This window comes from Hibiscus syriacus, unplaced genomic scaffold (assembly GCF_006381635.1).
Source record: "Hibiscus syriacus cultivar Baekdansim isolate YM2019G1 unplaced genomic scaffold, ASM638163v2 tig00110332_pilon, whole genome shotgun sequence".
Lineage (NCBI taxonomy): Eukaryota > Viridiplantae > Streptophyta > Magnoliopsida > Malvales > Malvaceae > Hibiscus > Hibiscus syriacus.
This window is the reverse complement of record NW_024062688.1, coordinates 1,109,728-1,130,700: the sequence shown is the minus strand read 5'-3', so window position 1 is coordinate 1,130,700 and position 20,973 is coordinate 1,109,728. Positions and strand designations below refer to the sequence as shown.

The 20,973-nt window shown below is 31.0% G+C and overlaps 1 pseudogene; it reads right to left on the bottom strand.

The window, feature by feature from the left end:
* Positions 1 to 4,339: 4,339 nt before the first annotated feature.
* Positions 4,340 to 11,197, bottom strand: LOC120119506 (annotated as a pseudogene).
* Between the last annotated feature and the right edge of the window lie 9,776 nt (positions 11,198 to 20,973).

The window sequence follows — 20,973 nt, the reverse complement described above, 5'->3', positions numbered from 1 at the left end:
AAATCTTAAAATAACACAAATGTTTTGTTATATCAAAAAGGGGGAGATTGTTGAAAACATTTTTGTGTTTCGATATAACAAATTAAGTTTAAATGAATTTTAAGATTTTATAAATGATTTTCTAAGTATATTCGATTTAATTAATCGAATATCAAATTATTACTCCAAGTCTTTCAAGTTCAAATTCAAACCTTACTAAATGTGTAAAATTGTGTTTTATACTTAAACTATTTTTGAAACAATTTTCATAAAGTATTTTGAACCAAAATCAAGCCTAAAATCAATTTATCAAAGTGATGCACCGATGCACCAATCCATGCATCGATGCACCATGAATTAAATTGAACATCGAATGCATTTCATGCATCGATGCACATACCATGCACCGATGCACTGAGGATTTTATGAAAACATCGAATGCATTTGATGCATCGATGCACCAGCCATGCATCGATGCACTCTGGCTATTTTGAAACATCGAATACACTTGATGCATCGATGCACTCTTAGTGCACCGATGCACTAAGGGTTCAACGGTCAAAATATTTGAATTTTACACTGATGCACCATGGGTATACATCGATGCACTGACGCTCCCAACTGAATTTATTAATTGTTTTCACACTTAAACGGCTCTATTGACTCCACTAAGCATCCCCAACGTTCAGAATCATTTGAAGGTGTATTTAAACAAGCTTAGAAGCCATTGATCAATAACAAGAAATAATAATCAACAAGAATCAAGAGATAATCAAAGAGAAAGAATCAAACCTCAAGTTTGAGCATTTCAAGCCTATTTTTCATTCAATATTCATTTTGCTTTCAAGAACACTACTTGTACTCAATTGTATTCATTTTTTAGTGTTCTTTTCTTTATTCTAGAATTGTACAAACAATCTACCTTGTGAGGATTTCCTTGTAAGTTTGCAAATTTGTAATCTTCTCTTTGAGAAAGAGTTTTCTCAAGAATTGGGGTATATTCTTGAGGGAGTTGTAAGGTTATCTCTTTGGCCTCAAAAGAAAGAACAAATTAGTGAATTTGTTAGAAAATCCTTAGTGTGGATAGCTAAGGTAGTATACGTAAACTTTGATTGAGAAAGTCGAACCACTCTAAATCGTTGTGAAATTACTTTCAATTTTCTGCAAAAGCTTCCACAAAAATTTTAATTGCCAATTCACCCCCTCTTGGCCGATTCTATCGATCGATTAACTCAACATAAGAGGTCGGAATATTAATAGACTTGATAGTGTTAATATTAATCTTTGTAAGAATTGGAGTATTGAATAACCTATACTCTGTTTTGTGAATAGGTTGTTCATGTTCTTAGGTTTATTTTCCATTGATGATTGTTTTGTAGCAGAACACTACTCTTTTGGGTAATAAAAATTTTAATTATCCATAAAAAAAGTCACGAAGAAGACATGCTCGAGGAATCATCTATTGATCTTTGGTGTTGAATTGTCAATGAAATGTATGAAAAAGAATCTCCTATAACTGTAATACCGACCAAAATGTAAATTTTGAAAAATTTGTGATCAAAGTAAAAATTTGGGAAAAGTTTAAAGACCAAAGTGGTAATTTTTCCAAAAAGCTCATAAATGAATAGTTCATTTTTAAGAATGGAGCTTTTATGGAATTCATATTTTTGATCCAGAAATTATGTAAAAGGCTATTAAACGGTAAAATTCGGTAAAATATTATGATAACCATATTGAATATGAAGTTTACAAAAATTTGAAGAATGGTAGTAGGAGGTTATAAATATTATTATGATATTTTTAATCAGTAGAGTTTAAGATGGATTAGTGGAATTAAGCGGATTTTCCATGTTAAAAAGGAAAATTTAATTAAGGTGGCTAAATTGAAATTTTTGGAAAAGTGCAAGGGCAAAGAAGGAAATCAATAAATATGATTTTTATATTTATTTAATAATGTAAGCATGGTGATGAAAGCATGACAAGGTGTTAAATATTAAGATTCATTAAGGGTATAAAAGACTTTTAGCCAAAAGTGAATTTTAAATTCATTTTAATTAGATTAAATATAAGTGTCCATAGATATTTTTGTAGAATTTTCAAGAATAATTTTCTCTTCTTCCTCCTTCAATGTCGTGAACCATAGCCAAGTCGAGTCAAGTTTTCTTTTTCGATTTTTAGCCATTTTATTAAGAATTTGGACTAAGTTGTGAAATAGGAAAATATTCTACACTAAATTCCCTTTCATTTGGCATAAGTATTTCATTGTTTTCAAGCTTAAAGTGTTGAATTGGTGATTATGGTGGATGAAGGGGAAGTTAGAATTTATTAAAATAAAGTTGGATTATGATGCTAGGAGTGTTGTGGATTCATATTCAAGCATGAAGATTGCTTGAAGATCATTAGAAAGGCTTGTAGTAAAATTCAGCCACTATAGAAAATTATAAAGAAATGTTGAATTTGATTATTTTTAATATGAAATTGATTGAGAATGGATGGAAATGATATGTAGATGATAAATCCATGCTCGAATAAAATTGGAGATCATTAGAAAAAGATCCCATAATATTCTGCCATGGTAAGAATTATTGGGAAAATATACAAAATCTAAGGGTTTAGAATGAATATATGAATGATTCTATGTGCTTTGGAAAGTTTTTGGGACCACTATGGAACTTTGTTGAGTTATAGGGATCATTTCGCATAACTTGAGAAAATATAGGATTAAGATGCAAATGTTGGAAAGTTATGTAGGCTTAAGGACCATTTTGTAAGTTTTGGAAAATTTAATGATGAAATGGAAAATATGCAATGTTGATGTACTAGTTTGAAAGTATTGTGAAAATGGCTGAATACGGTGATTGAGATGAAAGTAAAGTGAATAGTAAAGGACCGTTTTGAAATATTGGGAGAAATTTTAAAGAAATGATTATCGGTAGTTAAAAGTGGAAGTTTGAAAAGTTAAGAATTATTGTGAATGAATCATTATTAAAGTAACGTCAAAGGTTAATTTGAAAAAGTCAAATTCAGCTTTGATTCAGAGAAAGAAAATTAATATTGAATATGTACTATCGTTTTTCTAGAAATTTTATATGAATACGAGCTTATTGTTTTAGTTAAAGTATTAACATAAATTTGAAATTTTATATGTCGAGTAAATAATTTTTGGATAAATTGTGATCGAAATCGTGACCAAAGCAAGCAAAAAGAAAAAAATAAAGTTCGAGAGAGAAAGTAATAGTAGCAATAAAGCTAATTCGTGAGACATCAAGTGAGTGCATCTTATTTATTTTATATACGATATGAAGACGATTTGTGATGAGTCAACCTCGGAGGTTTTTTAATGAAAAGATTTGAATTATTTTATAAAATATTGTTATACTGATTTACTAAATGATTTTTATATGATTTTGGGTATGAATTACCTAATTTGTTTTATATGATAATTATTAATTGACTTTAAATGATTTAAGGTATGAACTGACCAATGCATATATTTTATAATGTTTTTATAATTTTTCTTCATATGGATGCTTTTACATGTGAAATAGTATATAATTTTAAACAAAAACCCAATGTATGTGACTTGAGAGTTAGTGATACAATTGACATATCATGAGGTGCAGTGTTATTGATAGATTATATAGAGATATATTATAGTATATTTACCAGATACATTTATGTATTCGGGATTACATTTGTGTTCTAAAGTACATGTACATTAATAGTGCACCTATAGTACAATCACATGGCACTTTATGTGTAAATTATTCACAGACAGTTATACTGCACACAACATGGTAGGTGGGCACTCACCGGAGTGACGGGCAGAGAATAAGATGCAAAGGGATAAGCAATGAGGAGTTGGAAGAGTTGGAAGTGTTTCTGGATTCAGTTTCTTCGACGACAAGTCCGTTGTCAAGTAGTGAAAACTGGGTCATGTACACCAGCGCTCACCAAATGGGAAGCTGTAGGATGGGGACTAAGTGACTAACGAAAAAGAAGGCGCAGTCAATGGAGGGAGCTGGGAAGCTGAAGGATTGTTTGTTTGTGATGCAAGTGTTTTGCCAAGTGCCATTGGTGTAAATCCAACGATCACTATCCAGTCCACTGCTTATTGCCTCTCAAAGAAGATTGCAGAGTCGTTAAGACAACAATAATAGCCTTCTCAGTTATGGTATATGTCATTGTTTTGCGTTCATTGGATTGAAAGAATAACAGAATAGCACAGTATGTGTACAAATTGGTCAATATCATGCCATCAGTTACCTGGCCTTGGATATCGATACGTGTATGCTCAACTTCGTATTTTTATATAAATTTTAATATTTAAAGGATTTTCCTGTACTTGTATTCGAATATATGCTGGACACAAGTAGAGCATGAGTATTTTAGTGAGAAAAAAAATGAATACAACCAGCAGAATAATCAGGCTAAAGATGAAGGCAAGGCTTTGAGTATTGGCTCAATGCATCAGATTGATTCAGATACCAGCAAATCCAAGGTAAAATGTTGATCCTTGGGTTTTTATGTCAGCTTGGTTAGGGATTTGGTTCCTGGATTTTAACAATACTTTTCATCAGTCAGAATCAGTCTCATGGAACGGTAATGGAACAGTCTTTATGGCTCGGAACTTGCCAACATTGTTCAGATGTTCATTCTCTAACCTGTTCAGCAACAGTGTATCAACTGTTGGATTCCATTACAAGATTTCATTTAAGATTCATATGGCTTGTATTGGAATGTTTGATAGTAGATACCTGTAAAAATTCCAAAGCCCTCGTCGGATAACCTCCAGGGAAGCCAAAAAGAAGTCTAGCAAATGTGTCTGAACCGGATTGAACCGAAACTGCATGATGCTTTCTATCCAAACAACTCTTAGAACTACATTCAAAGCCTATAATCACATAACTAAGTCATTATAAACTTCAGTGGAAACAACAGTAAACATATATATGTATATATCGACTAAGGATAACTTACAATGGAGGGGAAATAAATGTTCTTGTTCTTTAGAATTAGATCATCTCTAAGCCAAGGGTTTGTTGAATTTGGATTAAGAAGTCCCCAGTCCTTGACAAAATCCCAATATAATTGGTAAACTGTAGCTATAATTGAAGTGACCAACACTACAGAAAACCACACGTTGTTGCTCTGTGTAGCATATGTGAGCCTAGCACCAGCTGCTACCATAGCAGAAACATACTTGCCCATGTTAGACAAGTGGTTCAGGTCATATTCATCAAACCATCTTCTTGCACACTTGAAATTAAATTAAAAAAAGTGTTAGTTTAATAAATGAGAAACTGATATCATGCAATATGTGCATTGTAATTATGCAACATGTTTCATGGAATGCTCTAACCTGCATGGCTCGCCAATAATATGGCGAAAACGATACAACATAAGCGAGCTGTCTATACAGTTTTCCGCTTTTGCAAGTTGCATATTCGTGCATTTTGAAACTTCCGGCGAGAAAGTAACAGGCTGTTGATTCCAAGTGTCTTAGCAATGGAATCTGTATTCAAAAGAAAGTAATTTTCGAAATGAGTGCTAAATCTATAGTCTTCTTAGTGTTCATTGCTTGTTTCTGACTAATTTACCTGACTAGTAAGTTGGTCAGCCATGAAAAAATCAACCATCAAAACCTGCATTTATGTAAGCCCAACTTCTGAAACTTCATACAAAGCCAATTGAAAAGATGATGGTAAGAAGCTTCGAAGTGCATCAATTACCTTATACAACGGAGAACATACTATGTTACGTATTATTCAAAGGAAACAGTATCGAGTCGGCCGATAGAAGACGTCGAACGGGCACACCAGCAAGCCAGTTAAAACCTGCGAATTGAGATCGAAAATTAGTTTCTCATGTGCTTAAAAGTTTTCTTCTTACAAACAGAATTGAAATTTAACCAATACCAGGAGAAGGATTCCAGGAATAGTGTCAACATGAGAAGGTGAAACCCACCAGCCCTTAATAACAGGTGGATGACCATAGCCCCAACCACAGACGTCATGAAAGTGGTACAAATAAGGAATGCATCCCTATACTTTAGGGATGTGCTTGGAGCAAACTCAAATATGAAGTTGTAGTTTATTCTCGTAGCTTTCCACATGAACAAGTTGCAGCCATACAAAAACAAGTGCAAGCTTAACAATGCAAATACACTGCACAATAACGAAAATAATACTTATATCCGAGTTCGAGTAACATAATTGATCGATTAGAAGAACATAATGAAATGAATATGAGCACCTGAAAACAGGGTATACGATCTCCATGTAAGCTGTTTCTGTGGTGGGTGAGAATATACCAGACAAGTTTGCCAATATTATGTATACGCTAAACAATGATACAAAAGAACCTGTAAACAATCCTGCAAAAAAGAGAAGGAAAAAGAGTAAATTGAAGTAATCATTTTATAGTCCAAGTGAGTCATATATGTTGAATTTTAGTGTTGAATGCACATATATGTTTGTGAGTAGGGATTTAAATTACTGCTGCAGTCTCGTTTTTTCATTGCATTGTGTTTATCACGATTGCAGATAATAATCGTTATTGCGTGATTATAAGTATCGCGATCATGCAATAACGGTTTGGACGACACTGTTATGTTACGGTAAAACATCGCTGTTTAAATCCATATTTTTTTAGTAAAATGATTACCAACAAAAAAGGTGACCATGTGGGAGTTCTTCTGATGCTGCGGTCTCAAGAACTTCATTGCCTTTCTCCTGTCATTGTTGGCGAAGTGCTTTGTGAAAATGGACTCCACTTCATCCGTTAGTCTTACCACCTTAATTACCCAACCAAATAGAAATTAAAAAACTCTCATACACAAACCCATTGAATGGTATCAGTAATAAAGGAAATATTATTTTTCAGAGAGGATCCGGGTTCGAACAATTGTGTTTATAGGGTGTGTGCACATTATCAATAGCTAAAATTTTGAACAAATATTACCTTAATAGAGCTAATGAAACGGGATCTCTTCACTGCTTTCAAATAACTTGCCGATGCCTGTTTGTTGATACCTGTCCAAACCAGAAATGAGAAAACACATCATTTTTCATTAAAAAAAAGTTCTTGCATGCATTTTTCATAAAGCTTCTGATCTATAAAAGAACTTATATTTGCTAATCCAAGCACTGAATTTCTTTGGAATTCATATGTAGATTTGGGGTTTTTTTGTCAAATATAACGAGGCTGATAGATTACCTTGTCAAACTTCTTGAGTATCTTTGTAAAGGCTACCATGTTTAGTGAGCTGCCAAAATGGTCCATACATATTAGAATCTGATCGACTCAGAAAAGGGTATATTTTCTAAGGGCGTAAATGAATCGAGATTGAATAAATAAAACCGTATTTATGTTCGTTTACTTATTTCTGAAAGTATTTATGTTTTATTCTTGTTCGTTTGTGAATATATTTGTGAAGATGTTTGTTTAACAATCACATAGATGTTCTCTAAAATAGTGAAACTACAACACTAGTCCTTAATTTTCTTGGAATTCATAGTTTGAACTCTAAATTCTATCATGTGTTCAGTTTAGTCTCTATCTTCACCAACATTTAAAATGTAAATAAGTAAAAGAAAAATAAGAACCGAGTACATGAGTTTATAAATTAGTCTTGCTTTCAAACTAAACAAACCGAACATACATATGTTTATATTTGTTTGTTGATTAAATGACCATACAAATTTTGTTCGTATTCATTTATTTAGCTTACTAAATGAACGAGCCGTTCAAACGGTTCACAATTCATTTACACCCCCCTATTCTTTCCGGCGACTATAAAAATGCATTACAACAAAAACAAATGTAAAAAGAATCCTTAAAGTGTGTTCATATGTTAATTTCCATGGAAGAGTAGTGTTACTAAAAAAAGCTAAAGAAGAATGAAAAAGAAACCTGTAAGTTTTGAGCAGACCAAGGCCTCTGTAGAGTTCAACAAAGGCGCTTCTAATCATCTCCTCATAGCCGTCTTTGGCTTCCCTTTCTTTGTCATCATGGCTCTGCAGCTTCCGGAATTCATGAAATTCACACCATTCCTTTCTAATGCTGCCATCACCTCCTCCGTTTGTGACATCTCCGTCGAACTGTCGTTCATTTCTGCGACGATCTCTGCAATTTTACCTTTGATTGATTAATTAATGTAACATTCAAAAGTGTAACACAAGAACCGAGCTATTATTTTCAATTCTATTTTACTGTAATTTGAAAAATATGAAAGGTCCTAACACTTTAATTCGATTAAAATCTTAGTGAAATACCCTCTTCACTAATAAATAATAGTTTAAGGTTGTAAATTTATTAAGCAAAATCACATTCAAATATAATTGTTTGAACTTATTCTTTAGACATAATAAAAAAAAGGTCTTTAAGAATGTGAATATTGTACGTAACTTAGCCAATAAGGTAAGACATGCGTATTATTGAGACTAAACAGCATGAATATTGCTGTATGACTATTGAGACAACACCAGGATTTAGGGTTTGAAGTTTGAACCCTGAAACCACGCAGACAGTTATAATTTCCTTCCTACAATCCAGGCATAGATCACAAGTTATTTGAGGTTTATAATTATATAATAGGGGTTATCTTCCTTAATTGGCGACTTTGAACCTACATTATTCATTTTATTTTAACCATTTTGAGTTATCTTTAAGAATCTGCCGTCCTATATTTTATGATTTAGATTTTATTACAATAATGAATTCAAATACACATAGATAAAGATTATGAAAATAAACATTCAAAGTTTATGTTGGTTTAACTCGGCTCAAATTACTAATTATTGATAAAATATGCATTATTTATTATGAACATGTTTCATTTTTAATACTAAAATTAATTCCCAAATCAATTTATTAGAGGTGAACAAAATCCGATTGTACTAATTTAATGTTAAAATTAATTCCCAAATCTTGACTCCAATTAACGTAAAAAAAATTGACTCGACTTGAACAAATTTCTAATAAAATTTAAGTTATAAAATAAGACTCGATTAATTTTCAAGTTCGAGTTAAATTCAAATAAAAATTCAAACAACTCGATTCCATTTGAAATTATTTTTTTAAAAATTGAATAATAAAATATAACTTATCAATTAGAATAATTAAAATTTTTATATTCAATTCAAATGGATTCGATCGAAAAGCATTTACGATTTACATACATTAAATTTCAACAAAAACAAAAACAAAAATGGAATACAATTCATTCGTTTATCATCCTTACCGACATGAATGGATGTGAAAAAGAAAGTTGAACAAACAAGATACCAGGAGTTCAAATTGGCTTTAAAGTAAAACTAAACATAGCAAGCAAAAGTAAAATAAACTTGTGGAATGATTAGCGGACCATCATATCAAATAATTATAATTATTTTTTCCACATGCTTCCACCCAATACCATCTTCATCGCTAATTTCCGACAAAGACAGCAGTCAAATGTTGTAAAATTCATTTGACAATTACCTAATCAAAAAGAAGATGGGACATGCCCTTATTTTTTTTTATCATTTTCTTGTATCTATTTTCATCAAACTTTAATAACATAACTGTAGAACAGAAACTAATTGCACCCACTGTTTCAATGTTTGTAATGTGTTTATTTCAAATTCAATGTAGAATCGTGTAGATTTAACTGGTTTTGAATTGGAATTATTTCATACTTGGGCTTAAATCCACGTTTCCTAGTGGGATTTTGTTTTTTTCATTTAAATAATTTATAATAATTATAAAATAATATTTATTTAAAATTATTTTAGTTATTAATCACGTGCATTCTATAAATATAATTATTCAATTTAAAACTTTTAAAAATCAATCACTTAAATTATTTAATAAATTTAATTTCTGTTATTTAAAATTATTTCAAATTTAAAAAATATATGTTGATTATTTATTTCTAAAATTATTTAAAAAATAATTAACTATATCATGCCACGTCATACCAGTGTTTCTTAAACACATCAAGATTGTCCATCTTACTCATGAAACTTAGCTTTATCCCCACAAAATCGAACACGATACGCGTATTTGTCTTAAACTTTGGATATTAAGAAAAACGAACAGAAAAGCAAAAAATTTCATCGATACCTGACCTGAGAAAGAATCGGAGTTGCGAGAAGAAGAAAACGAGCTCGACGAACGTTGAAGGAGATCCCCGGCGACTGGTTTCCGTGTCCGTTGCCGGTCGGCGATGACGATCTGCTTAAGGTCCAGCAGTATCTGAAGTTGCTTGTTAAGAATCTCTCCTCTCTCAAGGAACTCACACTCTTTCGTCCTGTAAAACTGGTTCACCTTGTTTAACTCCCCGTCAAGTCTTTCAAAAAACACCCCCACCTGCACAAAAAAACAAACAAACAAACAAACCCCATTACACAATTAAATCCATACATATATATGTATATGTACGTATATGTAAATGTACCTCGTCTTCTTCAGAAAACAATTGAACGAGTTCAGTTCGATAAACAACATCTTCTTCATCTGAATCCATGCTTTTACTCTTTACCTATAACATGAAAAAAAAGGGTATGGTTTTTGGGTATAAGCTGTTGTATTTCTCACGCTAGTTTCGTGACAAAAATGAGAAAGTAAACTATTTAAATCAAAATCTTCAACATCACAATCCAACAATATACTAAAAATATCGAAGAATGTAGAAAAAAAAGAGTTTCCAATAATGAAAAATGAGAAAAAAAGACGGCAAAAGTTTGATAAAAACGACAAAAGATGTTATAATTCAAGTAAGCATCGTCTTGTATAAGTTAAACCGTAAAGCCAAGAAAAATCCCATTTTTTGAATGAAAATTTTTCACAAATGTAGAAAAAGGTGAGAAGCCATTTTTGCTGGTGTAGTTTTCTGAATCACCTGAATGATTTCATTAGTGTTGGAGGGTCCGAGGAATAGCTTGGTTGAGCAGGAAGCTAGTTTCATGGCGACGAAACGACCGAAATTTACAGGGTTAAGGTGAAGCGATGAGGCAGGTTGTTTTTTGTTCCTGAAGAGCTTGATCTTCTTGACGTGTTTTTTGAGTTGCCAATAGTTGACAAAGGCGTCTTTCCATTATGGGATTAATTGAGCTTCAAGCTCCTTTGAGAACTTCACCATTGTTTTCTTTCCTTCTTCTGTTTTATGCGGAAAAAGAAAGAAAATTATGTTGGTGGAGGTGATATGTGGGAAAATGAGAAAGAAGAAATACAAGGAGAGGGTACAGTCTGGGTTTTGAGAAGGGATTAGTGAGGTTTATATATATAGGGAAAAAGACAGAGAAACGTGTGGACCAAGTGGAGAGTTTGCTTCCACTTTATGCAAATTATTTTATTTTTGGATTTAATATTATATATGGTACATTGAGTATATGATTATTGAATCAATGACACGTTAATATATATATTCTTCGCTATTTTTCTGTTTTTATGGAATAATATTGTGAAGGTAATTAATGTGATAATTCTGCCACCATCCCAAACTTAAATGAGAAAATTTGCTTTTAGTTTAAAACGTAAGTTAATGTTTTACTTTCGTCTAATATCTGTTAAAAATATTGTCTCGTCATATTCTTCTATCGTACATATTTTAAAAATATTATTTTTGTCACCAATAATTATATAATCTAATGGAATGAAACATTAAATCTCTTAAGTAAAGTTGGAGGTTCAAATCTTGACATTATAAACGAAAAATATTAAATTGAAAAAGTCTTCCGGTAATAAACCTCTAGTATTCAATTTAGATTAGTCAACTAATAAAATATAACGAAAAAAATATTATCTGTCCATCTACTAGTTTTCTGGATGCATGCTTCCATTCCATCTAGCATATTATAATCTATGTAAACCCCTATCTACTCGCCCACTTACCTGAAAATTAAGGAATAGAGCAATGAAACTAGTTATACAAGTGCAATACTTTCTATTATTGTCTTGATCTAGCTACATCAGTCTCATTACTATGCACCAATCGGAATTACATATCAAATGCGACACCTAGGAACGATAAAATTGATGAGTACAAAATAGGGATTGACTTTATTCTAGAGGGACGAATCTCGCTCCTTGAAGTTTTCATTCACTCTTATCTCCACAACTCCTAAACATCCAACTCAATAGTTTTTGGCCCCATCAGTTGAGGTAAATCATTGTAAACAACCAATTTTTATCTAAATCGTCAACAATTTAACAATTTGATGTGATGAATGTAGAGTATTACTGACCCAAGAAAATCACTCATAATGAGCAAACAATCCAATATAGAAGCAAGAAACCTTGAATCCATAATAAGATCACTAATACGGCAACTAAACCAATGAGTCGATGAACAATCATCATTCTTACCATAATCCTTATCAATCTCAAAACTACTTTCATGTCTCTTCTACTCACCAACGAGAGCCTTATGACTGGCATCTCCACACCAACGAGAGCCTTATGACTAGCATCTCCACAAATATTATTTGGATTCCCAACACCAAATTATTGGTATTGCTTGCATTAAATTATAAAATAATCCGTAAAGTATTTAGTCAAAAAATTCATTGAGAATATTGCTTGCATCAAATTCAAAAAGATTTATACCACAAAATCTAATAGGATCTAGAAAATATTAATTACAAGAAAAATACTCTCCAATAGCTATATATTATTAAGTTCTCTAACAACTCTAATGACTGGAATTTAATGAGAGATTGTAAATACAAAATCCTAAAACATATTTGAAGATAATAAATAAAAAAGCCTTTGCAATCATCTTTTAGCTAAAAACTTATTGTTTGTAACATTTTTTCATTGCTAGCGTACTCAGTATTTTAATTCATTTTATTAATGTTCTTAGGTGTGTGAGAGGTTAACTTTTGTAAACAATTTCTTTTTCATAATTTTTTTCGAAAGCTTTGTCTTGACTAATTTAGATTGATCCGCGTCGCATACCTGATTTTCATGACTTTGAGAGTATGTAGTTTTAAGATATACGGTATAAATCTTAAGGGAGTTATAAAGTTACACATTATCCTTAAAGATTGATCAAATAAGTAAATTTGAGAAAATTTTTAATATAAATAGTTGAGGTAGTGAATATAAATTTCATTAAAGAAGTTAAAAATTGGTTGTATCATATTATTCATTAATTCCTATAAAAATTTCGTAAAAAATTTGTATTGTCAATTTACTCACTCTTAATTATATTATCAATCAATTAATCAATAATTGATATCAAAACTTAATTTATTAAAAGTATAACAATTCCAAAAGAAAATCTAAGACGAATTAAATCATCGTCAAAAATAATGGAAAATAATGGGTGGCCTCTACGCCTACCTCCAATATTTTTTTGCGAGTTAGCATCCATCATCAAACCTCCATATTTTAATGGCACCAGTCTTTTATTTTCGGTCAAATTATTTATAGATCCCTGCGTTGTACATTCTTTTACAAATTTACTTATGTTATTGTCAAATCATTTCAATCCTGTTTCGGACAGTTTGATACTTTGTTTTATTATTTTTATCAATTATTAATTTTTGAATTTTTAAATTGACTCCATAAAAATGATTTTTATGGAATTTTTAGTATATTTATAACACATAATAATTATATTATAATATTTATATATAAACTATAATATAAATTAAATCGATTTAATTATGTTGATTTGATATATAAAAATCAGTCAGATTATAATCGATTAAATGAATTATAATTAGATCATTTATATTCATTCTATTTTTTGAACTGTTGTGTCAGGAAAAATTAAAGGTTGTGATTAATATTTTTCTAATAAATATATTCTCATTTCCTGTTAATCTTAGTTTTTGATTTCCTCTCATCCAACAATTTTAAAAAGGTATAAAAATTTTACACTATGTACTTGGATCCTATACATATGCGGTTGGATAAATAATATTTCTTTTTTCTTCTGTTTAATTTTTTAAAATGTGCAAAATAATTCGTTAGCTGTACAAAAAGTGTCAAGGTATATAAATTGGTGTACAAAAAAAAAGTGAAGTTACATATAGTGATCTCAAGATTCAGAATACACATTTTGGAAAATTGAGGACTAGAACGCTAAAGTTATATTTAGGGACTAAATCCATTAAAAATACACAATACAAGGGCCTTGTATAATATTTGGCCTTCATTATTTATTTATTCATTTAACTTTTTAATTGGGGTTTGCTGATGACATTATGACGAGCAGAGTCAAATCCAACAATACTTTCGTTCTTTTTTTTGTTTTTGCATATGACGTACGAACCACATAAAGTCGCAACCAAGTACCCCCAAAATATTACTTGGTGTAGGAGACGTGAACCTTCTGCCTATAAATGAAGAAATGAAGTAACGAACAGTTGGTAAATCGTTTGGTAGTAAATTCATTTATATTTGTTTATTTATTAAATAAATGAATATAAATAATATTTTATGTTCGTTTAATTAAATAAATAGATATGAATATAGGGTTTGTTCGTTTATTTATATTCGTGAATATTTTATATTATGTTTGTTTATTTATGTTCGTTCATTTATTTTTAATCCAATCTCTCTAGACCCATTTAAAATATTAAGGCCCAATAAATTTTAATTAGATACCCATTAATATTTTAAATTCAATTAATTTTAAATACAAATAAAAAATCCAAAACAATTAAATACAAATTAACTATAAAGTTGCAACTTATACTAATGAATTTTATGTGATTATTGTTGTTGTGGATTATGTTCATTTATTGTGTTCGTTTGTTTTTCTTTACGTTCGTTTATTATGTTCGTTCATTTGTATTCGTTTATCATTTAAATGAACGAACAAGAACAAGCTACATTCCTTAACGAACGAGTACAAACAAGAATTTTTTTGTTCGTTTATGTTCGTGTTTGTTCATTTGTTCGGTTAAAGTTAAACGAACGAACATGAACATGCCCAGTTTGTGTTCGTTCGATTTATTTATAGGCCTAGTGAACCTCTCTTTCAGGATAAAGAAAAAATAAAAAAAGAAACTAATTAAGAGAGGGATTGTAGGGCACTCGTGGGGAATATACGCTAAGACTTATGCCTTTCTAGACATTGATTTGAAGAATGAAAACTTAGTTGTTGTTTTCTTGGAAGTGCTTTGATATGTTTTTATGACTTGTGAGAGCCATCACTATTTTGCTGGTTGGCAAACTTACAAGATAAAAGGGACAGAGATTTTTTTTTTATTTGTATCTTGTAGTTATAGAGAAGTATCTGTTTAATTTTTTTTAATAAATTGACAATGGACACACATACAACATAAGACACAACTACTCGAACTTGAAATATTTAAAGGAAATTGCACTCTTTATTTATCACTAAAGTCATTTAATAAGTTTGAAAAAAAATATTTGAGTAATGTTAAATGTGCCCCATTGAGACATACATGATAAATTCTCAATTAAGGGCAATGACAAGTATTGTGTTCTGTCAAATAAATTATCCTTAATATAAAAAAAATTAATTAAATAAGCATAAGAAAGAGAAGAAGGGTTGATCCGTAAAGACTTTGGAGATTCTGATGTATAAGGTTTTTGATTCTAGTATTTGGGCGAAAAGAGGTAATTAAATAGGGGTTTTGTTTGAAAAATTAAATAAATGTAAAAATGAAATCAAAATAAATCTAGGAAATTTAACGAAAGTAAAACGTAGAAGACATTCAATTTAGGAAAACAACCTCAGGTCTTGCTTTACCTCAATTCCAATTGATCATCGAAGATGAATTTTACTCCGAGTAAATGCTAGTTATAGTCTACAAGACACAACCCTTGTAACTTATTTTTCTCTCCGGTAAACCGACAATCCTAAATTAATCTTTGGAATTCAGTCCTTATTTGGACTAACTATGACTATCGTCGCTAGCACTAAAAAAATTTTAGTTTTCGAAAAGCTCAACAGAGATTATGTTGTCTCCATGAGAATCAAATCATATCTCAATTTCCCTTAGTGGACCGCCGCTAAGTATGTTCCCAGGAAATCGAACTTGTTACCAGTTGATTCTTCCACCCAACTTTAAATTAAAACAACATCGAGATCAACATCGACTTTTTGAAATGAAAGTATTATGATTTTAAAGGAAAGACCGATTACCAATCCAAGTTTGTAGAAAATTAAGAATTTAACTATAAGGTATTAGGTGCTTTTCAATTCTCACGATCGGAATTGGGTCATTGCTTCAGCATTTGGCTTATAGAAAAATTAGCTAAGCATGATAGAAATCATACTTAACATATTTTAAAGAAAGTAAAAATAAAATGAAAGAAAATAAAGACTTTATAAAATAGAAAATAAGAACAAAGCTAAATTCGAGATATGTTTCAAGCTTTACCCTGAGATTGCATTTATAGCTTTCTAAAACCCTAAAAATAAATAAAAATAGCTAAGGATAAAATCCTACAAATATTCAAATAAAATCCTAAAACAACTGATAATTCTAAATTCAAATTTAAACTAAAGCTAGGTCTTCCGCCGTCCTTCTAGAATGCTGACTGGATCGTCTTCTGGAAGTTGCTACTAACTATACATTCTAGAAACTGTCACGTCAGACATCTTCATGCCCCAAGTCATGCCTACTAATTTAGCCTTGACTCAAGAAAATAAAAAAAAAAACTACAGAACTTCACTTCTTTATTGTTGTTTCTAGAAATTAATGTCCTTCATAAAAAAACGAATCAAAATACCCAAATTACCAATATCATTTAATCAACAAGGTAATTAACAGTAAAATAATAGCAAAATAAATCACTCATCAAATTCCCCCCACTTATTCAATGTTTGTCCTCAAACATTCTTCAATCAATACATCAAAATTTCAAATTACCACCTTCATCTCACAATACATCCAAGACAACCAAATGAATCAAGACCATAACAATTATCGAAATCAAGAAACAATCAAGTAAAGGCATAACTAGGAACAAGTTTAGGCAAAACATGACATCCCAATAATCCGTTAATTTAAATGCATTAAGACTCAATAAGTCACAAGGACACACTCATTATCGCTCAATGTGTTTCGGGTAAAAGAAAATCGCTCAAGCTAGAACTAATCAAGACATTACCATAAACTTGTAATTAAATCAAGTCTCCACTACTAAAAATAAACTGAATCAATCAATCAAGGGGTCTTAGCTTAGGGTAGGGTAGGAAAAACCAAAATTGGGTTTAACAATCAAGACTATAGATAAGTTCATTTCACAAATTAGACAAAGTAAATGAATGCAAGAAATCAAACAAAAATCAAACAACCAACTTTTTTTCTCCTTTTTTCTCTCTTTTTTTTAAATCTTTTTTGTTTTTTTAATATGCTCGAACCATATTTTTCCTTTTTTTGTTCAAACATTTTTTCTTTTGTTTTTTTTCTTCTCATGGAACATATCCACCTATGTCCTGAAAAGGGTAACAAAATAGGATAAAAAGGTCTCAAGTTAATACTGGGTTAAATAAAGAAAAGGAGAAGGCTTAAAATTGGTTCACTAATGGATAATAAAGAGTAGGTAATTTCGGGTAGAGAAGTGGCTAAATCCTAAGTGCCCTTATCACACTAAAGCGTCAAGTTCAAACATGTAGTCTCCATATGCATTAAATTACAAGTTTTAGAATGTCAAAATTAGTTCGGTATACTCAATCAAACAAATGAGCAAGAATGAAAATATACTCGTTTAAGCTCAAATCTCACAGAAAAATGTAACATCTATTGAGTCAAGAAACATATTAATTAACAAATACATGGGATATCAAAATTTTAAAGAAAAACACTAGTCTTCCAATTTTACTCTCATGCATCCTAATTCCAATAAAAGTAAGGTCACAACTCACAAAGCAATCAAAGAAATAAAGCAAGAATTAAAATTGGCAAAAGACATTTCAATAGATCAACTAAGGAAACACTCCATTTCAACCAATTAAACAAGAGAGAGAAATCGATGCATGTTCTACCCTCTCACTTAAATCATATTGTCCCAATATGTAAATAAAAGCATAGGAGAGGGAATAGAGATACTCTCCGTGTCAAATGATGGTCGCGACCGTGGTGCCTGTTTAGGTTCGTCCGCTCAAAAGAGAAGCTGTCAGAGTGCAGATCAATATTGAAGTTTTTTGTAAAGCCAAAAGGCAGTACATCAATAATAAGGTAATAAAAGTAAGCACGAAATTTACCTAAATTTTTTTGATTCGGTAGTGAGCAATGATGTCCGCAGTTAACCGACAAAAGGTAATTATTGACTTCTTGATTTATTGTTCAAACCATGGTTCCTTTGAGAAAGTAATGAACGAAGATGAAGAGACGAGGAAGCATTGGTGTGAAACGACAGTCGATGATACGGTGGGAAACCTGTGGGTGTTTGTTTGGTTTGGATATCAGAGTCGTGCGACTGTTAGTTTATGTAATGACGTGGAGAATAAAAGGAAGGAAAAGAAGAGGGAAGGGTTTTGAGATTTGGAAAAGGTTGAGTTTTGTGAAATAAAATTCATGTGGGGTATAGGTTAAAAGAAAATAATGTTAATTCAAATATGATTTGTTTGGTTTTAAATATGATTGATTTTGGATAAATAAATGGAATAAAGGTGAAAGAGTTTGTTTTAAATGAAACATTAGGTTGATTTTAATGAAGGCATAATGCAAACAAATACTACTAACGTTTGACAGTATTGTTAAATTTATCCGTATTATTTTTTTTGAACATTTGACCCTCAAACTTTTCATTATGGGTAAAAAAGAACCTTCGTTGGATGAAAACCGTTAGTCAACTAACGGTCAACGCATGGTGCTGATCAAGCAAGAACACGTTGACCCAGATGCTGATGTAAATGATGACATGGCACTGTCATGTCAATTTTTTAAATAAAAATTAAAATATTATTCTTAATATTTATATATTTTTATTTAATATTTTTTCCCGAGATGATGACACATGTCACCACCATATTGGTTTAAAATTAAACCAAGCAAAGCATGCTTTTGTGAGAAAATGAACCAAGGACAAATGCTTCGAACCCCTATCACCTAACCACCAAGCCAAATCTTTCATTTGTTTATCTTTTGCATTACAAAATATTTAACATATATGTTATGTCTCTCACACATTTTGTCAAACACCTTCTTCATCCCTCTTTACATGCAAACCAAAAGCCGTTAACAGGAGATGGTGCAGTTTCCTTTATCAGCGATTGAGACTCCTCTTTTTTTACAGATACTCGGATCTCTACTCTCAGATTCTTCGGTCAAAGGCTTAGAATCCTATATCAACCTGTAATGAACAATTCCATTTCGTCTACTACAACTAAGGTTGAAATCTATCAACCTGCTAAAATTGAAGCTACCTCTCCCAATTTTGAGAAGAACATTGGATCAGTGGCTGAAAAATTGATGAATTATTCTCAAGTCAGACCAGCTTAATCAGAGTTAGATCAGGTTGAACCAATGAAGGAAGTGAAGAGCAGTTTGATACAGGATTCTAAGCCTTTGACCGAAGAATCTGAGAGTAGAGATCCAGGTATTTGTAAAAAAGAGGAGTTTCAATCGCTGATGAAGGAAACTGCACCATCTCCTGTTAATGGCTTTTGGTTTGCATGTAAAGAGGAGATGTAGAAGGTGTTTGATAAAATGTGTGAGAAACATAACGCATATGTTAAATATTTTGTAATGCAAAAGATAAACAAATGAAAATTTTGGTTTGGTGGTTAGGTGATGGGGTTACAAGCATTTGGCCTAGGTTCACTCCCCCACAAAAGCATGTTTTGCTTGATTTAAATTTAAATCAATATGGTGTTGACATGTGTTATCATCTCATTAGACAAAAAATATTAAATAAAAGTATATAAATATTAAGAATAATATTTTAATTTTTATTTAAAAATCTGACGTGACAGTGTTACGTCATCATCTGTCATTACCTGGACACATCACATTAACATCTAGGTTCACGTGTTCTTGTTTGATCAGCACTATACGTTGATCGTTAGTTGACTAACGGTTTCCATCCAACGAAGATTCTTTTTAACCCATAATGAAATGTTTAGGGGTTAAATATTTAAAAAAATAATACAAATAAATTTGACAATACTATCAAACGTTAAGAATATTTGTTTATATTATGCCTTTAATGAAAGGCATGTAGGTTTTGGGATATTAAAAAACAAGGAATTGTAATTGTAGTATGAATTGTTTTTGGTGATAAGTGGGGTCCAAAGGTTTAAAATTTAAAAGAATGGGTGAAGAAAAATTGGTTAAAAAGGTGGAGAGATAAAACAAAATATGTTGGTATTTGGGATTAACTAACTTGTGTAGCGAACAACAATGGTGAAAAACTGGCGTTATCATCACTGCTTTATATATTCGATTCATCAAAACTCGAAAATAAATATTTGGGGAGCCTGAAAATTCAGAAAGAAATAAAATAAATACGTAACTAAAAAATTAGAAAAGAATTTAAACAACTAAAAAATAATAAATGAGTTGATTTCATTAAAGCACTTTTGTTTAACGTCGTTAATTCGACGACCTGGTTCAGACTACTAATTACTAGAGAGATGTTTTATGCACTTCGTATGCTTTTTCCATCAAGAAAAAATTTTACAAGAAATTCTACGGTTAAAGAATTTTTTCCTTTTATCCTTGTAGATTCTGTCATTCTCAAAAACTTTTCTCTAGATTTGTTTCAACTTTAAAAGATTATCCAAAATAATCAATAAATTATTTCCTCCACTCAAAAATATATTCTTCAAATATTTTGGAAGCAATTTTAATTTAAACTTTGATACCTGCAAAAGAGACGAAAAAATTTAGATTGAGAAGACATCAAATTTAAATGTTTACTTAGCTCATTGTCAGATGATCGTGAATTCTTGTCAGAAGCGATATATGATTTCATTTCCTTAACAATTGTATCCTGTGAATTCTCATATAAAAAAATTATGTTCAGAACGTTCGATTATATTAGCATAGCTAAAATTAGACATAAAGTTATGATGCT